The following is a 17,951-nucleotide window of genomic DNA, read 5'->3' as shown; positions in this document are numbered from 1 at the left end:
TTCAGTTTATATAAGAAAGTTTGTAAGTATATAGTATTATTCGAGTGTATGAAAAAAGTTTGTACAAATATTACTCTTTATAAAATGAGTGATGTTATTGCCCTCCTTATTTATCTTTTAATAATATTATACTTACAAAGATTTCCATACAAAATGAGATGGCAAAAAATAAATAAGAGAGGGAAACAAAAAGTTATACTCATTATATTCACTTTTCCGTTCATTTTTTGTCATATCGTATTGTATGAAGATTTTTGTAAGTGTAACATTACTTTTTATCTTTATATTCCTCATTTCTAAGTTCACCCCTTTAAATATTTTAAAATATGTCTAAATGTCTAAATAAACTCCTACATTTATATTTTCACTATTCATGTTATATTTTCTCAATCCATATTTTATATATACTCTTTTTCTTCATTTAACATATACAGTAAAACCTCTCTATAGTGATACTTTATATAGGAATAAATTCTATATAGTCATAAAAAAATTTATTCCCAATTTGAGATAGTTATAAATAAAAATAAACTCCACATTATAATAAATTATAATTTTTCTAACTCCCGTCTTAAGGAAAGTTGCTTCCACATAGTAATAATTATCTGTATATTGGAAAGAAAATATATGGTATGTTACATTAAAGGTTTAAGATGAAATAAAATATTTATCTAAAGTTGTTTGGGACAATAATTTATGCTTTAGAGTTGTTATTACATTTTTTAACTTGCGGGTACATTATTCTTTAGCATGAATATTATCTTATCAAAGCCAAAACATTTCTAGCTTATCAAGCATGTTTAGAGCTTCTTGACATGAAACTTTTTGTATTTCTATACTATCATCCTTATAATTATTTCTTTTCTCTTCTTGTACAATTGTATAAATGATTTCTTCTTTTGTTAAAGCATACATGACTTGTTACTCATTTGGATGATTAAAGAATACATTAATATTCATTCGATTAGTGTAGTGAAGTTTTCGAATCTGATCACTCAATTCTACAATGACTCTTTGATTTTCCTCATCCACTTCATTTGTAACTTGCAATTCATCGACGTCGGGGGTCCTAATTTTGTAATGCTTAAAACAATTGGTAATTGTCTGTGGCTTCACATCAGTTGTCATGCAATAACTGTATTTACAATTCCATCAAAAACAATTATCTTTGTTGATTTCAAAACATGATCTTTTATCCGTTCAAAAGTAGGCAATTGAATCGCTGAATTAAAATCTTAATATTATTAAAACATGAATTGAAATCCTAATATTTACTACTAAAACCTGAATTATGAAATAAGAAATTTTTTTAACATCTCTATTAAGTTATAATCTCTTCATAGTAATAAAATCAGTTAGTCCCACCATTATAACTATAGAGAGGTTTTACTGTATATCAATCAAACATATAATATGTTGGGCACATTGTTAAGCTTTAATTATGAATTCATATGACATCTATTATTTTTATTTTTTTTAAAGAACAAGACTAACAAACTTATAAATTCTGGAAAATTGCAAATTAAATTGAAAGTTAGAAACAATTAAAAAAAAGGACAATAATAAACCCAAAGAATTTAATACATATATGCTATGAATCAAACTTGTTTCATAATGATTTAGATTTATGATATAGAAAATATAATAAAAATCTATATTTTGTGGGGGTCAAATCATTAATTTATCATTATTCAAATGTTAAATTCTCAAACCATTAAGGTCGAACTAAAAGGCAATGACCTTAGGAACATGCTAATGGGTAAATTCTGGCTGTTTATTTGTAAGACACTTTTCAAAATCTATATGTATACATGTATAAATAGCTAGCTCTGCTATTTAATTATTCTTTGAAAGCATTATTCTTTGAAAGCAATATACTAGAATGAGTTTTTTTTCCCTCTTCTATATCTTTCTAAGTTCTTACTTTTCTTGAGTGTTTCTGTAATTTTCAAGCTTACTTAGAGCCAACCTTTTTGAGTTGTACTTTAAGGCCACACAATTTTGCTAAAGCCATGAGAGTTGGTATCACTACAAAGGTTCTTGTGCAGATCTCTAGAAGGAGAAAGAATGTTGGGTGAAAACAACGTGGTGATGAAACTAGGGCATAAAATATGTCTCTAAGCCAAGGAAGAAGTCCTATGGCCACCAAAATCTTGTGACGTGATAATGGCTATGGAGACCAAGGTGGAATTAACCATGGCAAAAACCTATTAAAGGCTATACTAGTTGGAGCAATATGTGGAGGAACTCAATAGTGAGAAGGAATGTCAATTGGAGGAGTTTCGTTAATCCCCGTTAAATGCTATAGATTTTGCCGCTTAAGCACAACTTCATGAGAACAAGGCTTTCTAAGTAAAGGTGATGGAAGCATTTGCCAGGTATCAAACCTAAGTTGAGGAGATGAAGTTGGGCTTGGAAGATATTAGGGCGATCTGGGTTGTTTGCAAGAAAGTAATGGCAGTTTAGCCATTTACGACGTCTACACTTGCAGCTCCACAAAGTGAAACCCCGAAAACTAAAGAGTTCATTGGGAAAAGGGAAGCAAATGAGCTAGACAACTTTATTTGGCACTTGGAGCAGAGGCGCAGCCAAAAACTCAGGCGCAAGGAAGCTGATTGGCGGGATCCCTCACGGGTTGCACCGCCGACCGACCTTGATCTTCTGTGAAGGGTTCGAATGTGAGCATGCTTTTCGGAACCTGAAAGATGGTGAACTATGCTTGAGCGGGGCGAAGCCAGAGGAAACTCTGGTGGAGGCCCGCAGCGATACTGACGTGCAAATTGTTTGTCTGACTTGGGTATAGGGGCGAAAGACTAATCGAACCGTCTAGTAGCTGGTTCCCTCCGAAGTTTCTCTCAGGATAGCTGGAGCCCGCGGGCGAGTTCTATCGGGTAAAGCCAATGATTATTAGAGGCATCGAGGCACAATGCCCTTGACATATCATCAAACTTTAAATAGGTAGGACGGCGTGACTGCTTCGTTGAGCCGCGCCACGGGGGTCAAGACGTTAATTAAACTTAATAATACAATTATAAATAAATTTATATATAATAAATAATGTATTGGGTATAAGTTATACAAAAATATGAGTATTTATTTATAATACTCTTTATAATTAATATATTTATGATTGTATTTGATAATATAGAATAAATTTATAATAATTTAACGAGTGTAAAACAAAATCAAGAAAATTTTAAAAGAACAAGTTATGAAGCCAACACAAATAACACCACTATCAAATTAAACTACAACTAAATTTCTACTAATAAAATATTCAAAGATTTATCTAGCTTTTATAGTAAAATATTATAATTTTTATTGTAATTTCATTTTTATGTTTCAACCCCTTAAAATAATGCATCAAAATACATATTTTTGATATTTATCTTTTATTACTAACTTTAATATTTTGATATCATCCATCTATGGGTAGTTTAGATTGTTAGAATGAATTGGGGATAGTATGGATAGATATACGGTCTCAAGTTTGATTCTCCATTTAAGCATCCGCAATTTAAGTGAGGGATCGTGACAATGGGTTGTAAGTATTGAAACACAAAACAATTGACAGTAATTTAATTTGACAAACAAATTTTAGAAATGATATTTATTTTATAAAATATATGAAAAGATATACAAACTTTCTTTATTTTTTTCTTTGGACAATTATATATATATATATATATATATATTTCATTATATAATTTATCGAATGTATTTGTGGGATTTTTTTTTGGTAAAAACTAAGAATATAATTTGATATATTTAATGAATTTTAAAGTTTATATATAAATACCAGTTGATTTTTAAACCGAATAAAAAATCCAAACAGGAACTGAACTGGTTCAGGGGTCAAACCAGTTCTGAACCAAACCAATAATTCAGTTAACTAGTTTTATTGGTCAATAGATCTCGAGCCAGTTTTGCAAGAAGTTTGAAATCAGGCATATCTAGCAAGTTTGAAACTTAACAAACATACCCNTAAATGCAAAAGGTTGCATTTTTGTTCATAACACACATTGTTCACTCAAAGCAAAACCAAAACTCTCTCTAAAAGCCACGACCACTCTATAAACCTCTCAAGGTGGTGTTAAAGTGTGGAGGTCTCATTACTTTGAGGCTGATTTTCATCAATCCAAAGCAAATGAGTTGGTATTATCTCTTTTCCAAGCTTTGTTTGAAAACCGGTTTTTAGAATCCATGCTTTCATTCTCCATCTCCACCACTCTTCATGCATGCATGCTGTTCTTTCACTTGACTCTAGTCCGACTTTGTGAAATGACTTAAGAGTGCAGTATAAGTGGGATCTGAAAGGCGAAAGTGAAATACCACTACTTTTAATGTTATTTTACTTATTCCGTGAATCGGAGGCGGGGCACTACCCCTCTTTTTAGACCCAAGGCCGGTCTCGATGGGCCAATCTGGGCGAAAGACATTGTCAGGTGGGGAGTTTGGTTGAGGTGGCATATTTATTAAAAGATAATGCAGGTGTGCTAAGATAAGCTCAACGAGAACAAAAATCTCGTGTGGAACAAAAGGGTAAGAGCTCGTTTGATTCTGATTTTCAATACGAATACAAACCGTGAAAGCATGGCCTATCGATCCTTTAGACCTTCAGAATTTGAAGCTGGAGGTGTTAGAAAAGTTTCCACAAGGATAACTGGCTTGTGGCAGCCAAGCATTCATAGCGACGTTGCTTTTTAATCCTTCGATGTCGACTCTTCCTATCATTGTGAAGCAGAATTCACCAAGTGTTAGATTGTTCACCCACCAATAGGGAATGTGAGCTGGGTTAGACCGTCGTGAGATAGGTTAGTTTTACTCTACTGATGGCAGCGTTGTAATGGTAATTCAACCTACTACAAGAGAAACCGTTGATTCACACAATTGGTCATTGCTCTTGGTTGAAAAGCCAATTATGTGAAGCTACCATGCGCTAGATTATGACTGAATGCCTCTAAGTCAAAATCTATGCTAGAGCGACTTAAATACGTGACGGGGTATTATAAGTGGAAGAGTGGCCTTGCTGCCATGCTCAGCCCTATGTCGCTCCGATTCTTCCCTCCTTCTCCCCCTCAATCTCAATCGATCCCTCTCGATCTTGTCCCACCCTTACCTTACTCGACACTTATAAATTTTCTCCAGTATTGTCCTAAAGGTCCTCGATTATAAAAAGCATGGAATCGTGAAAATTCTAAGTCCAAGTGAGGACAAGGGTCTTTGGCTGATTTTGCCCATCATGGGGGTGCTTGGCTAATTTTGCTGCAAGGCATGGGCAGGCAGCCCCTTAGTTGCATGGCTACTTGGGGAAAACTGCCCACGGCATGGGCAGGCAGCCCCTCGGTTGCATGGCTGCCTACAGGAAAACTACCCGTGGCATGGGCAGGCATCACTTGTTGCCTGCGAGAGGGAGCTTGGCTGATTTCGCCCAGGCATGCGTAACCATCCCCTCGATTGCTCAATTGCTTAGCTGATTTTGCCAAGGCATGGCCAGACATCCCCTCGGTTACTTGGTTGCTTGGCTGCTTGCAAGAAAACTACCCACGACATGGGTAGGCAGCTTGCCCATTATGGGGGTGCTTGGCTGATTTTGCTACCCATGTGCCAAGGCATGGGCAAGCAGCCCCTCGGTTGTGTGGCTGCTTACGGGAAAACTACCCATGACATTGGCAGGTAGCCCCTCAATTGCATGGCTGCTTGCGAGAAAACTACCCGCGGCATTAGCAGGAATCCCTTATTGCCTGCGAGAGGGAGCTTGGCTGATTTCGCCAAGATCCCTTTGGTTGCTTGGCTGCTTGCAGGAAAACTACCCACGACATAGGCAAGCAGCTTGTTGCACACAGGAGCTTGGCTGCTTGCTGAAAAACTGCCCACGGCCTCGTGCACAACCCTTGTTGCTTGCGGGAGGGAGGGAGCTTTGATTTTGCCAAGGCATGGGCAAGCATCCCCTCAGTTGATTGCTTGCTTGCTGGAAAACTACCCATGGTATAGGCAGGCAGCTCTTGTTGCTTGCGGGAGGGAGCTTGGCTGATTTCACCAAGGCATGGGTAAGCATCCCCTCGGTTGCTTGCTTGCTTGCTGGAAAACTACCCACGGCATGGGCAGGCAGCCCTTGTTGCTTGTGGGAGGGAGCTCGGCTGATTTCACCAAGGCATGGGCAAACATCCCATCGGTTACTTGCTTGCGAGAAAACTACCCACAGCATGGGCAGGCAGCCCTTGTTGCCTACAGAAGGGACCTTGGCTGATTTCACAAAGGCATAGGCAGGCATCCCCTCCGTTGCTTCATTGCTTGGCTGCTTATGGGAAAACTACCCACAGCATGGGCATGCAACCCTTGTTGCCTGCGAGAGGGACCTTGGCTGATTTCGCCAAGATCCTCTCCGTTGCTTGGCTGCTTACGGGAAAGCTACCCATGGCATGGGCAGGCAACTTGCAGGAAAACTGCCTACCGCATGCATAGGCGTGGCTGCATATGCGCAGCTGTTGTTGCCTGTGCGCGTGGGCATTTCTGCTTGCGCGTTGGGGCGTTGTTGCATGCGCGCGGGCATTGCTGCATGCGAGCGGGCATTGCTACTTGCACGTTGAGGCGTGGCCTGCTTGCGTGCGCGGGCGTGGCTGATTTTGATAGGCACCAAGGCTGGGTTCAAATCAAGCATTTTTTCAGAAATGAGGCTAATTAAAAAATATTTTGCTGGGCACCAAGGCTGGGGTTGAAATCAAGCATTTTTTCGAAAAGGAGGTTAATTAAAATATTTTGCTAGGCACCAAGGCTGGGGGTTGAAATCAAGCATTTTTTCGAAAAGGAGGTTAATTAAAATATTTTGCTAGGCACCAAGGCTGGGGGTTGAAATCAAGCATTTTTTTGAAAGGGAGGTTAATTAAAATATTTTGCTAGGCACCAAGGTTGGGGGTTCAAATCAAGCATTTTTTCAGAAAGGAGGTTAATTAAAATATTTTGCTGGGCACCAAGGCTCGGGGTGTGGCTGATTTTGATGGGCACCAAGGCTGCGTTCAAATCAAGCATTTTTTTGGAAAGGAGACTAATTAAAAAAAAATTATCTGAGCACCAAGGTTGGGGGCTAAAATCAAGCATTTTTTTAAAAAAGAGGTTAATTAAAATATTTTGCTGGGCACTAAGGCTCACGGGCGTTACTGCTTGTGCACACGCTGGCATGGCTGCATGCTAGCCTCTAGGGATGGGCACATAGCCCGACCTTGCAGGGATCCGCCCCGACCCGTCCTGAATGGGGCAGATTTTCCCCAAAATTTTCGAGATTCGGGCTAGGATCGGGCCCAATATTGCCCCCCAGAATTCGAGGACTGGTCGGGGTCGGGATTGGTTTTGCCCTACCCCGTCCCCGCCCCGTTTATTTTATATATATATATATATCAATAATTCAATATTAATTTTAATAATTGAAAATCAATCATATATAGCTATAATAATTTTAATATTTGAAAATCAATTATACATTATACAATAACAAATTATAATTGTGTAAGTATTTTATGAAATTATATACAAATAGGTAATAAATAAAACTAGATTAAATATAATAAATCATTATAAATATTTGTAATATATATATATATATTATACATAATATGATAATGCTATGAAACAAAAGTTATACATTCGACAATATATATGGTATACATTTAACATTATACATTATATACAGTATACATTTGACATTATATATTATACATTATACATTGTATATTATATATGATATATACTATATAAGTATAATGTATATAACATATATATGTTGTACATTATAATTTATACATAATATGCTATACTATTATCTATAATCTTACGTTAATATATAATATATATGTAATATATTATTTGTTGTTTTGATTGATTATAATGAATCAATAAATCACTATAATTTTTTGTTTGTCGCTCATTGAATCATTATTTCAATTCTATTCCTAATTGCCTTTGTTATATTGTGAATTGTGATAGCTATTTATTTAGAATTTATTATAATATATATGGTAGTTATTCATTTAAAATTTGTTATAATATATATGTATAATGTATCATATATAATACATTATATCATCTATTAAAGAGACATTATATATGTATACTTATTACTTAATACAATAGTACATAATATTATACTATTAATATATAATATATAATATATTTATATATATGTATAATGTATTAGTATGATGGTTTTTATATTTAATAGGTACATTATAGATTTAATTTTTTTTTTTTTTTTTTTGATGATATGGTCTTTACGTTAATATGTTATCTATATTTAATTTCTTTTTTGGTTGGTACATATAATTGGGAGAAAATAATAATAAAAGTATAAATTAAAAAAAAAAAAAAAACCCAAACAGGGAATTCGGGGAATCCCCGAATTCCTCGGTTGGGGAATGGGCTTTTTTTGGGGATTCCCCGAACGGGCTTTGAGTCGAGATCGGGGAATCCCTTTGGGCTTTCGGGGCGGGGCCGAAGACAGTGGTCCCCGGCCCGTGCCCATCCTTATTGTATGCACACGCTGGCATGGCTGCATGTGCACGCGTGGCCTCGCTGTGCACCGAAATCCTTTTTTTGAAAAAACTCTCGAACAAAGTTCAAAATCTTCCAATTAATGTATATACCACAATTCAAATGGGGATTTTAGGAGCACAACAAAACAAACCCCGACCAAAATTTCATAGTATATGATTTTTCAAAGTTTTAATCTTCGAAAAATCATAAAAAATCATGTAGTTATGCAAATTGCGTTTTTCTTTTTTTTGTTAGCTTCCTTGCATTTTTGTTTACCTCCATGCAAAAATCAGCTCAAAATTCAAAGTTTTACCCCTTCTTAGGAGGAGGGTGATAGCTCAGACATGGAACATGTCCCCTCCTAGCACTCTGCCAAGTGCAAATATGGCTCTTTAAGGGGGAGGTGGTTCTCTCAATCAGGTTGCCCTTGCTGCTGTCCCTTGCGTGCTGTGCCGTGCTCGACTTCCCCCACCTAGGCATAGACTTGATTGTTACTTAACCCTCGTGTGAGCCATGGCCGATGTCCAGCCGCCATCACCAGCCAGTCCGCCGGTGGCAGTTGGGCCAACTTCGACCACCGGCTAAAAAATTTCTTGCTTGCAGGAAATTGTGGGAAATAAGGCTGGGAAATGAGTTACGCTGCAGGAAAAGGGGTTGAGCCCCATGTTTTGAAGCTCCAAAGCAATCCTATGCAGCAATGTGTGGGCAAACTGCGGAAAATTTGGGTATAGTGTGATGAAGCCTCTGCCTTGTGGCCTTCAAGAGCAGCACACAATGCGCGAATGTGGGGACTAAGCCCCATTGATAGGCTTCCAAAGCCAACGCCCATGATAAGCATGTGGCATTTTCTGCCTATATAGTGCCGATGCATGGCTGCGCTACGGTACCTCGGGAATGTTAGAGTAGATGCCCTAGAGCCAATCAATTATTGTAGACTTGACTCTTTGTGATAATATTCATTAATCAATAAAAGGCATTTTATTCTATATTGCGTAAATCATTATTATTGCAATATGTATTGATATATGTCCTTAGAATGGTAGAACCGTAACGAGGGTATCAAGTGTTTCAAATCTTGATAGTGAGAACCCTATAAGCACATATGGTGGCCATTCTAGAAACATCCATAGCCTCAGTATTATTCTGAAGTAAGGGCATAGATAATACGGTAAGGTTATCATAGTGTTGAATGACCCTGTCGAAAGGCAGTGACTGATTTCACTTGTCAAGGTTGTTTGGTGATAACCTGGTGCAACACATGGGTGCTTGCTGTAGGCAAATACACCACAACAAGTTCACTGGACTAATCCACCAGAGGATTCCATATGGATGGTAACCCCAATGTCTATGGAACAAATCATCTAACAAATGGTGGTGCATGTGATCCTTAGACATGGGATCACCAGAGCGCCTTGTGCACCGATTGATGCAGTTTGACACTAGCCTAACGCAGTTCTATTCAGAGCTGTCAATACGGTGGTGATTGGCTAGGATTCATCACTCCCGGGTACGAGAGAAGTTATCTCATGGCGCAATTCAATATATGGCAATAACACTAAAACTATGGCCACAGTGGGATTGAGTTGTTGCTCTATCCGGATTATAATACATGTCATTGGTCCAGAAACTGAATACATAATATCGAGAGTAACCAAAGGTTACCACTATTTCTATGCCTTAGTCTCGTCAAGATAACAAACGATGAAAGGATTGAATTGTACGGTAACCATATCATTGACAGGTAGCTACTTTGCTAAATCTGAATCTATTGGGTGGCCATGATGCCTTGCTAGGGGCCAATCTTAGTCTGTGTATTAGTGAGATGATTAATTGGTGTTAATCGCGATACTATACACTGCTGGTATGATGAGGAGCCTATGGGTCACACACATAGAAGATAATTCAAGACTTAGGAAGAAAGAATGACGTTTTCGTCTTTTTAGGTAAAAAGGTATTTTGATAATTTTACAGTGCAATTGAATTTGCTGAGGTTGTAGCCTTTATTTAATTTATTAGAAAAATTAAATAAGTGAAATTACATTTAAATATGTGTTCGCATATATTTAATTAAATCATCATTATTGTTAAATGTTAATATATATAGATTAAATATATATATTAATTGATTTTAATTGAGATAATGATGAAATAAAAATAAATATCTAATTGGGAGTGTTTGGTAACATGGGGTGTTTGGGTTGGAGCTGAAGCCTATTCCATATAGGAATAGGGCAACTTAATTTATTATAAAAGAAAATGGTTATTTGTAAAATGGGTGTGATTTTCATTAGTGTATTTTTCATTGTGAAAAAGTGAAACACAGCAGCCCTATTTCCTCTCGCATGGCAGTATTCCATTTTGCCCAAAATCAATTCATTTGATTTTTCTTCTTCAATCTTAAAGCTAAGGAGGATCTAGCAAATCCCTCCTTAGTTCTTTGTGATTGTCTTCATGTGGACTACGTGGGTTCGATCCTACACTTGGGTCGATAGCAAAAACGTTCATTGACAAATTTGGAGGAGCCTCCAAATGTGCGTATGTTTTTCTAAACTCATGATTAATTTCTGCAGATTTCTATTTTAACATAAACTGTAAAATTGTACCTTTGATCTTGGCTCAATGGGAACGATCCTTGTTATTATGATTTTGTTTTCTGCTGCATATATGGACCGTTTCCTAACAGGGAATGGTTCGATGCCCCAACTAGAGCTAGCAACGTTGTGACTGAGCCCCATGAGGCTAAGAAACGTGGGAAACGAGTTAGGCTGTGGGAAAGGTGGCTGAGCCCCATGTTTTGAAGCTCCAAAGCAGCCCCATGCAGCAATGCGTGGGCAAGCCGTGGAAAATCTGGGTGTGGTGCGATGAAGCCTCTGCCTTGTGATAATTATATTTTACACTATGATTTTGCATTGAATTTTGATAGGATTTAGGACACTTTCATACAATTTGGGCCATAATTGCTACCTAAACGATGATTTTTAGCATAAATGACAGTTTTGAGCGTAAATTGTGTAACTTGAGCTTGGAAACTCAGAATGCCCTGAATTTAGAAGCTTTGGAAAGATAAGAAGACGAGCTACAACTTTCATGTTTTTGGTTTTTCCTAATTCTGACTGGACAAGGGTGAAAACTTGGCTTGACATCGTGAAAAGTAAGCTGGGAACTGAAGAAAAACGTCTTTGGACGTGCTTCAGTATTTCTGCCATAACTTGAGTTGTATACCTCTGATTGTGTTTATTCTTGAACTACCAGAAAGATAACTGAAAGGACTACAATTCATATGTTTAACACTTTTCCAGATTCAGAATCTATCATGCTCAAATTTGGCCCGAAAATCTTTGCTATGGCAAGGAAATTAGAGCGAAAAGGAAGAGAAAGGAGTCTTGGTTCATCATTTGGAAGGCAACTCTTGGAAGGAGAAGATTATTGAAGATTTGGGCTTCAAATTAGAGAAGATTTCTCAATCTTTTGCTTGTTTTTCAATGATGAATCTTGATTCAGTTTGTTTTTGTTGTTTTATTTCGTTTTTGAGTATGAACTGAGTTGTTTAGCTAGGGTTTGATGTAATCTTGATACAATGATTCAAATTTATATGGATTGAATTACTTTGAGTTTTAATTTCATGATTGAGTGTTTATCTCTTTGCTTAATGTCTTTTGGATGCTTGATCACCATTCAAATGTGTGTTGTTCACAATGAGACTGAGAAGTGATTTGTGATTGTGCCTCTTGGGATAAATACCATAGATTAGCAAACGCTAGAGATAGGTTTAGCGATCTATGAAATCTAGATAGAATTCCACAAAGCTTAAAATCCTTTGAACTATTAATCTTCATTTTGTTGGGTGCGGAAGCTTAATAGGGATAAGTAGGGAAATGTAGCATGAGAATGTATGTTTTACAACTTAGGGAATTCGATTTTCAATCAAGGAATTAGAACTTGGGTAATAGATTCTATGATTTGGGTTAGCGTATCTAGGTGAAATCAACACCCTAGCATTTTTTTAGCATTGTTTAATTAGTTAAGTTTTTGGGTTTTGCTTTAATTTCATTATCATTCATTTATATTTTGTTAATTTGTATTTAGTTGTTAATTTTCCATCAATCCAATTTATTGCTGCTTTAGTTAGGACTTAAACTAGAGAAATCGGTACTTCTTAACACTATCCTCGTGGGAACGATACTCACTCATCACTTTATTACTTTGTGCGACTAGTGCACTTGCTATTTATGCATGTTGTAGTTACAACGCATCAAGTGTTTGGCGCTGTTGCCGGGGATAATTAATTATTAATATTGATAGTATCTAGTGTAGTGCTAAATTAAAGCTTTTATTTCATTTTTTTTTTTTTTTTAGTTAATCGTAAATATTGTATAATCTTAAGTATGAGCAATGACATTACCTCTTTCGTGCAAGGCAATAATGAATCACTATATGAAGCTTTGGAGAGGTACATGGAGTTGTTAAGGAAATGTCCACATCATGGTCTACCGTTTTGGAGACAAGTCCAAACATTTGACAATGAGTTGCTACCAAATATTCAAACGATGGTAGATGTGGCAGCAGGCGGAGCCTTAAACAACAAGACCCCAGAAGATGCTTATGAATTGCTTGAGGTGATGGCCAACAATAACTACCAAAGACCTAATGAGAGAGCAATGCCAAAGAGAACAATGGGTCTACATGAAGTTGATGCGTTCGACACATTATCTGCACAAATTGTATCACTTCAAAGCCAATTGGGAGGTATGAATGTAAATTCTATTCACTTACCTTTTATAACTTGTGAATTTTGTGCAGGAAACCATGCGAGTGTGGAATGCCAAGATGGAAACCAGTTAGTTTTCTCAACAACCGAGCAAGTGAATTACCTTGTTAGTTCACAAAGGCTGCAAAATGACTCCTTCGCCAATACCTATAATTTTGGTTGGGGGAATCACCCAAATTTGTCCTAGAACAATCAAAGCAGTCAATCAAATCAAAGGACAATGCCAAACCATCAACCAATGGTGAATCATCAACCATGTGAGCAAAGAATGTTGAGATTGGAGGGAATGTTCGAGAAATTCATGCAAGAAACCACAAGTTTTATGAATGAGACATGCTCAAACTTCAGAAATCAAGGAGTGTCCATTCGAAATTTGGAGGTTCAAGTAGGGCAATTGGTTGAACAATTAACAAAGAGATCTCAAGGTTCTTTGCCAAGCACAACAGTCACAAATCCTAAAGAACAATCAAATGTCATAACATTGAGGAGAGGTATAGTGTTGGAGCAACCTCACAATGAAGAAAAGTTTAAGAACATGAAGATAAGACTAATGAAGAGAAAACTCTCAAAGCAAAATGGTGTGCAAGATACTTAGGGGAATTTCAACCAAGCAACTCACCTCACAAGGAACAATTTGAGGAATTTGGTGTAAATGCACACAAGTCAAAATTGGTGTTGGAAGAGACTCCAAACATTGGACTCAACCAATCACCATCTCATCTCAAGTACGCATATATGAATTTGAAGTTCTGAAAAGATGCTTATGAGAATGTCTGAAATTCCAAAGGAAAGACCAAGAGGTGGCAATGGGAAGTGAAACACCCCACAAGGATCCGGATTGACGAAGGACCATGGGAAAGTCGAGCTTCCGACTATAAACAAGTGCTTCTTGGGAGGCAACCCAAGTGTTTTCATTTGTTTGTTGTTTTGAATTTGTTTAGTTTTCTGATTTTTTTGAATGATTTTGATTTTGTGCTTTTTGGTGTTTTAAGTAAATTATTGAATTAAGGCGAGAAACAGGAAATTTCCAGTTTTCGCCAGGGCAAAGTTTTTTCTTCGCCGCAGCGATGTATATTTTGCAAGAAAAGGAATTCGAAAATTTCCAAACTTTGCCACGGCAAAGTTTGTTCTTCACCGAGGCGGTGTGCTCTCTGGAATTTTTTGCAGCGGCGAAACAATTTGCTTCGCCACGACATAAACGGTATCGTGGAGTTGTGCTAAGGAATTTTTCGCTGCGGCGAGAAAATTTTCTTCGCCACGGCATCGAATGGGTTTGCAATTGAATGAAGAACTTCGCCGCGGCAAAGTTTGTTTCCCATATATACTCCAATCATTTTCATTTTTCACGAAAAACTTCAAAACACATCCAAGAGCCAAACACTTCCACCTTCAATCCAAAGAGTTTTTATTGAATTTTCTTCCCACCATTCCACTCCCTTACCTCTTTAAACAATCATGCACCTTTCAATTGCCCTGGTTTAAACCATTTTGAAGAAATTTTTAGCAACCCTTAGGTTTTGGAGCTTTCTTAATGAAATTGGAGCAATTGAAGGTTGGAAAGCTTTGGCTTGGTAAGGTTAAGAGTTTTTGTGCAATTTATTTGTTCACTTTCAATTGTGGATTTGTTTTTGTTGAAAAATTGCTTGAATTTGTTGATTGTGGATGTTGGTTGAGAAGTTGAGGATTGAGTTGATTATGGAGTGTAGAAATTGTTGATTTTGATTTAATTTGGTGTTGAGGAAGTTGGGTTTGTTGTGTTAAAGTGCTTTTAGCAAATTTGGGAGTTCTGTGAAGAGGAAGAAGTAGAAGAAGATTGAAGCCTGAAGCACTTTTCTTTTTAGTTTTTTCTTTTATTTCTTTATGTTTTGTAAGTAGGAATTGATGTTGATTTCCTGGTTTTTGGCTCTGTATTTGTTTTTGTTTAGATTTTAGGTTTAGTTCACTAAGGTTGAGATTAGGATGTAATTCTTTCATATTAATCGGTAAGGGTATCTAACACATTTGGCACCATAGATTTTCAATTGTTTGACAGATGATGATGATGAGGAAGCCAAGGAATGGATGCCAGGATTTTGCACAAAAATCGACCTTTATGGATTAATCAGGGGAGTATCTTGTAACCTTTACTTTTTTTTTTTCTATTCCTTGGATGTGCATGATGTGACATTCAGGACAATGTCATTTTAAGTTTGGGGGTAGGAAAATTTTGAGAATTTGTATGTTTAGTTTGTTTGTATGTTTCTTTTTGTTTTAAGTTCTTTGATTGTTATTTGTTTAGTGTTTTTTGTGTGTGTTGTGTTGTTGTTGCCTAGATGAATTGCATAAGTCTATGATGAAACAAGAATTGTTGGGATATTATTTTTGGAAAATGTTAAGCAGTGCTTCAAGTTTATGTTTATTGACTGAATTTTGATTGAGGTTTGTTGAGTGGTTCAACCACCATTTTCATTTATTTCGGCATGCTTAGATTCATTTTATGTGGTTAGGTAAAGTTTGATAATGTTGGTGGACTCTAGAACCTAGTAGCGAAGTGCTTGAAGTGAAATTCTAGGATTAGACATTGTTGAGGAAATGATTTAGGCTTTTTTCGGAACGTTTGAGCCTTTCCAGCTGACCCATGAATGAATCTTTCTGTAGTCACCCATTTGAGCCTTATGAGATTATCATTGCCTTATTTTCCTTGCAAACAAAAAAATTGTCCAATCCCTATACCCTAAACACTTTATCATACCCTTTAGGAGAATTATGGACCTAATGTATGACACAAAAGAGCTTTGAGAGGTGTGTGAATAAGTTTAGGGTTTAGGGTTTAGGGTTTAGTTTACAACGCATCACCTTGTGGCCTTCGGGAGCAAAGCATAATGCGCAAATGTAGGGACTGAGCCCCATGCATGGGTTACCAAAGCCAACAACCATGATAAGCATGCAGCATTTTCTGCCTATATAGTGTCGATGCATGGCTGCACTGCGGTACCTCGGGCATGGTTCATGCCCCACTTAGCACTAGCAACGTTGTGACTGAGCCCCATGCATAGGTTGCCGATGCAAACACCCATGATGAGCACGTGGCATTTGCTGCCTATATAGTGCCGATGCATGGCTAAGCTAAGGCATCCCCGGGCATGGTTTGATACCCCAATGTCGTCACAAGTAATTTGGTTGGTTTGGGGGCTGATCATTATGCTTATTCATAGTGTGATTCCCCGGTTGCCCATTGCCTGTTTAAGGCTTGTGGATAAATCCCCCATGCAAGGGTGATCCTAAGTTTCTCATGTGCGCCTCACCCTGCAGGTTTATTGCCCTGTGTATCATAGTGCAAGGGATGCGTACGGTGATCCTGGGCATGGTAAGATGCCTGCAACGCTTAGGCAGGCTATGCCTATCCCTCAATTCAGTCTTTGTCCCTCGATTATAATGTTCTTTTTGCGTCTTGCAGTGTTGAGGTGGCCTTGCTCGATGCTTTTGCATGCTTGATGGTTATTACCATCAGGGTGTGGTTCGTTTGGCATACTGCTTGCAAGTGAACACAACAGGCGTGTGAGTGGTGTTTTGATGGCGTGGGTTGGTAGGCTCCGTGCTCGTGCATCGAATTGTCGACTGCCCATCATCTTCAGTGTTTCCCTAAGCGTAACTATTGCCTCGTGGGTGGTCTCGGTATCCTATGTTGCTTACCTACGAAAAGGAATTTGATTGTATCATTGCCTTTTTCCACCTGATGCCCTCCATGGGTATGGGGTGGATGCCAGGCATGCTACGTGTTCCTCGCATGTCTTGACTTGTTACAGGGTTGTTGAGGCATACGAAGTTGTTGCCCATTCTCTCGGATGCGGAATGTCATGCATAGGTGTGGGGTCTCGGCCTTTGCTTGCCCAAGCTATGCATTTGTCCCTTGACACCAACGACTGTTGATAAGTTGCATAAACTTAGTGTTTTTAGGTTTGTTGTTGTAGCCTTCTAGTTAATTTCTCATTTGTTTTTTGTGTTTTGATGTTAGTTTTTGTTAAGTTTGAAATATGAATGGTTAGCTACTGATTTGGAGAATTTTTGTAATTTTTAGGTGTTAATTGAGTAGATTGGAGCATTGGAATGAAATTGGAATTTAAAGCTTGAAGAAATTGAGATTAGCTGACAAGCTTGAAGGCCATGGCCTTGCCTTGGTGGTTCAACACAACCATGATGGTTGAATGAAGATAAAATAACGAGGACAGGAAACACCATGGCCTAGGCTGTGGTGACGTACATTTGGACACAGCTAAGGCCGTGTCAAACACTTTTAGGGTTTTTTTTAGTTTTTCTTTCCTTTTTCACTTAGGACTCTTTTAGGTATTTAAGGGTGATTAAGATTACTCCTTAAGGAGGCCGAATTTTACCCATTCTTGGAGAGAGATTATTGGGTAACAAAAGAGAAAGGAGAATCAAGAACAAAATTCATCACAGAGTTTGTTTTTACTTTTTCAATATGATTTATTTCTTGGATTCTACTATTGTTTCTTTTATTATGAATTAATTTTCTCAGGCTAAGACTAGGGTTAGTCTATTTATCGATCTGTGATCAATCTTTTACTCTTTGATCAGTGAATTATTTTTCTAATGATGAGTCTATATTATGTGCTTAATGCTATTAAGAACTTGATCAATTTATGATAGAATTGTTTTG

The 17,951-nt window shown here is 37.4% G+C and overlaps 1 non-coding gene across 1 annotated transcript; it reads right to left on the bottom strand.

Annotated features, from left to right (window-relative positions):
* Nucleotides 1-12,908: 12,908 nt before the first annotated feature.
* On the bottom strand, nucleotides 12,909-13,015 carry LOC116121126. The gene has a single exon (XR_004126662.1). It is a non-coding gene; the product is annotated as a small nucleolar RNA R71 (small nucleolar RNA).
* Between the last annotated feature and the right edge of the window lie 4,936 nt (nucleotides 13,016-17,951).

Source organism: Pistacia vera, unplaced genomic scaffold (genome assembly GCF_008641045.1).
Source record: "Pistacia vera cultivar Batoury unplaced genomic scaffold, PisVer_v2 Contig966, whole genome shotgun sequence".
In the NCBI taxonomy this organism is placed as follows: Eukaryota; Viridiplantae; Streptophyta; class Magnoliopsida; order Sapindales; family Anacardiaceae; genus Pistacia; species Pistacia vera.
Note: the sequence above shows the minus strand (reverse complement) of the source record. Positions and strands in the feature narration are given on the sequence as shown.